Here is a 5,522-nt window from a genome sequence, read left to right as displayed (position 1 = left end):
CTTGGCTCTTGTTGATTTTATAGGGGACTAAAGTAAGACAGGCAGGGTGCATTCTTACCAGAGGTGTCTGTTGGTTAGGTGTGAATGCTAACCCTTTTTATGGTTAAAAGAAGGCTATATAGACTAAAGTGTAGTACTGGGATGCAAACTCAAAATGTAATACATTTCTAATCTGCAATTCTAAATATCTGACATGGTACACGTGTGTATTCTTTTTTTTTAAGCCCATAACCATGTGTGTGAGGTGTTTACTTTTGTTTCAAAGTTAATCATCTTTAAACACCAGTCTCAACATCAACAGTGAAGAGGCGACTCCAGGATGCTGGCCTTCTAGGCGGAGTTGCAAAGAAAAAGCCATATCTCAGACTGGCCAATAAAAATTAAATATTAAGACGGGCAAAATAACACAGACACTGGACAGAGGAACACTGCCTAGAAGGCCAGCATCCCGGAGTCTCCTCTTCACTGTTGACGTTGAGACCGGTGTTTTGTGGGTACTATTTAATGAAGCTGCCAGTTGAGGACTTGAGGCGTCTTTCTGAAACGAGATACTCTAATGTACTTGTCCTCTTGTTCAGTTGTGCACCGGGGCCTCCCACTCCTCTTTCCATTCTGGTTATAGCCAGTTTGCGCTGTTCTGTGAAGGGAGTAGTAAACTGCGTTGTACGAGATCTTCAGTTTCTTGGCAATTTCTTGCATGGAATAGCCTTCATTTCTCAGAACAAGGATAGATTGACGAGTTTCAGAAGAAAGTTATTTGTTTCTGGCCATTTTGAGCCTGTAATCGAACCCACAAATGCTGGTGCTCCAGATACTCAACTAGTCTGAAGATGGCCAGTTTTATTGCTTCTTTAAATCAGCACAGGTTTTCAGCTGTCCTGACATATTAGCAAAATGGGTTTTCTAATGGTCAATTATCCTTTTAAAATTATAAACTTGGATTAGCTAACACAACGTGCCATTGGAACACAGGAGTGTTGGTTGCTGACAATGGGCTTCTGTACACCTATGTAGATATTCCATAAAAAATCAGCCGCTACAATAGTCATTTACAACATTAACAATGTCTACACTGTATTTCTGATAAATTTTATGTTATGTTAATGGCCAAAAATGTGCTTTTCTTTCAAAAACAAGGATGTTTCTAAGTGACCCCAAACTTTTGAACGTTAGTGTATATGGATAGAAACATTACCCCCAGGTTGAACTGGGGGAGGTCATCAATAATCTGGTAATGTGAAATTTCCTGGCAATGATTGATGCCCAGTACAATTCTACAAACACTTGTCACAAATTACTAAAGCCTGTTACTTATGTTCACAGCAGCTATTAGTACAAAAGCAATCTCTACTGAATTTTTTTACATAATCCATCATACCAGGAACTTGGAACGCTCCAAAAGTGGCAGTATCGTTAGATGCTGAAAAAAATATTTGGAGTAGAATGGGCATAAAAAAGTAGTTTTTTTGTCTGTTATCTTGTTGGATTGAGCTATTGTACCATCATTTAAGTTATCAAGGGAGACAAGGATGCTGTCTGTCGTTATCTATTTGCTTTAGCCACAGAACACACAACGCCACCGTTGCAGGAACAATCCATCACAGCTGCTTACTGCCAGAGGCCAACCAACAGGATACATCCAGACAGACTGGACTCAAGCAAGAAGTGTGGGAGCTAGTGTAATATATTATTGATAGGCTGGGCAGATGCTATACTGAAGTAGCAAGGACATAAGCACGAAGGCGTACATTAAGCTGAACATAAGTGCAAAGGCCAAAGCCAGAAGCACTTAGGACACCAGGACAAATCAATACTAGAAGGACACACCAAGGAGAGTGCTTGCCAACGGACCAACAGATGGGACATAAGCATGATAGATATATAATTTTTTTTAGGACATGAAAGGGTCCTGCCACCATTATAAACTAACCAAAAGCAGAGATGGGCGTGAACAAGCAAGAAACTTGAACTAAAAGATAATGGTGGCAGAAGGACTGAGGGAAGGAACTTCATTTGCATGTGGGATAGACTGATATGCTGTATGTGTATAAAAGCAGGGCCAGTGCTCAAGGAAAACGGTTGTTCCGCAGACCAACACGGCTTATGAATTCACAAGTTCTTGTAAGTGTCATATTTCTAAGACAATTTCCACCACAGAAGACATAGGGAACCATTATCTTGGGAATTATGTTATGTGAGATCAAATGCATAACATGAGTGAACTGGTGCGGATCTCAAAGATTATTTTTTTTTTACCTTTATTTAACATGGCAAGTCAGTTAAGACCAAATTCTTATTTTCAATGTCAGCCTAGGAACAGTGGGTTAACTGCCTGTTCAGGGGCAGAACGACAGATTTGTACCTTGTCAGCTCAGGGATTTGAACTTGCAACCTTTCGTTTACTAGTCCAACGCTCTAACCACTGGCTACCCATGAACACAGGGAAATATCATTCATTTTTTAAAATTGTTTTTTTACTTTGACACATGAAATGTACTGTATCCAAAGTAACCATGTGATTTAATATTGCATGTTATCTATATCAGAGAAGGCTGGTGGGAGGAGCTATAGGAGGGCAGGCTCATTGTAACGGCTTGAATGAAATATATGGCATGGAGTCAAACACATTTTTTCCATTAGTTTGTTTTTGGTACCATTCCATTGATACCATTCCCATTACAATGATCCATTCCTCCTATAGCTACTCACACCAGCCTCCTCTGGAATATATATATATATATATATATATATATATATATATATAGCAAGCTAAACATTTCTCCCTACTGAAAAGCCAATTCTGACGTGTTTTACGAAACTAATAAGAATTGCCTCTGGCCTGCGTTGAAACGGCTGCCAGTTTATGCGCATCTCTATTCTCCTGAACACGCAACAAAGCCGCATGCTCACACGACACCCAAACATTAGTTTGTTTATGTTTCTCCAACTGTACCATGGTAATGAATGTGTCCGGAGTCGGGAAGAGACAGACAGCCTGCATTTCTCAGCCAGTCGAAATCATGAATCACCTGCTATCATTTTTATGGATATATACAAAGAAATGTCAATTGAAAAAAGGTGAAACGAAGTACCGAGGTAAAAACAGTTTCATTTGGATTTTCGACGGATATTCACGCTTTCAAACCTCAATAGCTTTCAAACCACTTGAGCCACAGACTCCAAATAAGTATCAAGATGTTGGAAAATTGCGCACAACATTGCACAGCTATTTTCACGATTTGGACATTAATTCGCTTTCCAAAGCTAATAAACATGTGGAAATGTGAGCAGCATTTTGTATTACTAGTTGAATTCGATATGGAATGTAAACAAAGTACAAACTTTCTTACATTTCAATAGTACTTGACTCAAACAAGGTTCAGAATGTCCACTGACTACCCTTCTATACTGCACAACCTTTGATTTGTTCATTTTCATCTCACACGTTTTTACATATACTTTCGCATTTCAATAGTTCCTTGGTCATGTGACCTACTGATTTCAAACAAGGTTCAGAATGTACAGTCAGTGGACCTACACATTGCACACCATTTCATTTGTCAATTTTCACCTCACACGTTTTTACATTCATTTTTCAAACTTTATAATTTCAATAGCTCCTTGGTCATGTGACCTAATGACTTCAAACAAACTTCAGAATGTCCACGGACTAGCCTTATATATTGCACACTCTTGTTTGTGTTCTGTAAAATCACGTAGTGTAATGTACATTTTTCATAGTTTTACATTTCAATGGCTCCTTGGTCATGTCAATTACACACCTAAGAAGCGTGCAGTGGATATACACCCATATTGCATAACCTCTAGTCATGTATCTTCTATATTGTTGTAAATTAATATTAGTTTGACAATTCGGGGGTTCAGTCCAGTGTTGTGTTAACCCTTTTCTTTAATATTTATCTATAATAATTGGTAGTTCTAAGTACTTATTTTCCCTGTTTTTTATTTTGCCACAGTATTTAACAGCGGTACACAATAGGAGAGGGACAGATAATATTTCCTTTCGTCGTTAATATCCATCATAAATGAAAAGGGAAAAGTACGAGAGTCATGCTAAGAATTGTCCAAAGCAGGGATGGAGAGTGAGCTAGTGAGGTAGGCTGCAGTGGGCTTGCTGGTCAATACATATACTGAGCATGTAACCACAGTAATGGTGGCCAGAAAATCAATGAATAAAAATTGAATATTGACAAATTAAGCAGAAATTGTAGACCTTTAATATTTTCCAACATGTCAACAGACACTTAACTTAAATTAAGTATGAAACATTTCACAGTGTTAACTTTCTCTTTATCCCTAGTTGATGTACATTTCAGAGCCTCTTCAGTGTGGATGGGGTATAGCATACATTTTCAACAACAAAGACATCACTTCCAGTTCCAGTTTCTTCACTCTGAACTCTTGTCTTCATTCGTAGGCACAGCACATGGAATCACTGTTGGCATGCAAAACATTCAGTCTAAAACAAAACAAAGCGTAACATGTTATAAATAATATCAAATATCAATGCAGTATGACAAATTAGCCATCCATTGTGTTATATCATAAATTGTCTTACATGCCGTCACTGTTGGCAAAAGATTATAAACATGTTAAATAAAGTTACTAACCCAGTCAGTCTTTGGCCCACATCCAGGGTTCTTTATCAGTGGCAAACATGAAGCAGTTGTTGGCTTTGTTGAACTCTGAAATCATAGGCATGAACTGAACATGTGGTTGTCCCACACAACTACATAAAAATAAAGAATTTACATTTACTTTGAATTAAATGTCATTACATACCTGACATTTTGAATATATCCTCAGCCATTTCTTTTTGCAGTTGCTCCATGTGTTTTTGCGAAGGTTCTATATCAATTTGGGAGGGGATAAAATAGAGTTGTTTGACCTAATTGTCACATAACAGCTAACCATTCATCATTGAAAATATAACTATCAAACCTGCATTACAAAGACCCCCAGCTGAAGGTGTCCTGCTGCATGGTGTGAGTTATTTCCCTCCTTTCTACTTTATGTCCACCCAGTTGTCTTTTCCATGGCAGGATCTTCTCATTTTGAAGTATTCTCTTTTTTATGTAAACATAATGGGATTCTGATTAGTTATAGGCAAATGAATACACAGGCCAAACAAAACTGTATGCTGATTTCCTTATCACTATAACCTAGTAGAGTTAATTTCCTTTATGCCCCATTCTACACACAGCCTAAATTATAGACACTGAACCATTTACAGGACAATAATAAAAGTAGCATATAGGATCCAACCCTATCACAGAGTGAATAAATGTAGTGTTTGTAGACTTAAAGAAAAAAAATATTAAGTGACAGTTTCATCAGTACGTGCTTAATTAAAGAAAGTCATATCACAAAGATCACAGATACTTCTATTTGCAATAGCAATTTATGATATATGCAGTTGAGGAATATTCCATGTACCAACACTACATGTAGGACGGACATAAGACATTCCCACATACAGTATATATGTACATAGAGGCATT

At 37.7% G+C, this 5,522-nt stretch overlaps 1 long non-coding RNA gene across 2 annotated transcripts; it reads right to left on the bottom strand.

Annotated features, from left to right (window-relative positions):
* Positions 1–4,217: 4,217 nt before the first annotated feature.
* Positions 4,218–5,437, bottom strand: LOC118941126. Of its 2 annotated transcripts, XR_005037417.1 has the most exons (3): positions 4,804–5,437; positions 4,632–4,706; positions 4,218–4,480 (listed from the first exon to the last, which is right to left on the bottom strand). It is a non-coding gene; the product is annotated as an uncharacterized LOC118941126 (long non-coding RNA). The 2 variants fall into 2 exon arrangements; XR_005037416.1 differs by having other exon boundaries at positions 4,218–4,706.
* Between the last annotated feature and the right edge of the window lie 85 nt (positions 5,438–5,522).

This window comes from Oncorhynchus mykiss, chromosome 2 (assembly GCF_013265735.2).
Source record: "Oncorhynchus mykiss isolate Arlee chromosome 2, USDA_OmykA_1.1, whole genome shotgun sequence".
NCBI lineage: Eukaryota > Metazoa > Chordata > Actinopteri > Salmoniformes > Salmonidae > Oncorhynchus > Oncorhynchus mykiss.
The sequence above is the reverse complement of the archived record's forward strand: the minus strand, read 5'-3'. Positions and strand labels throughout refer to the sequence as shown.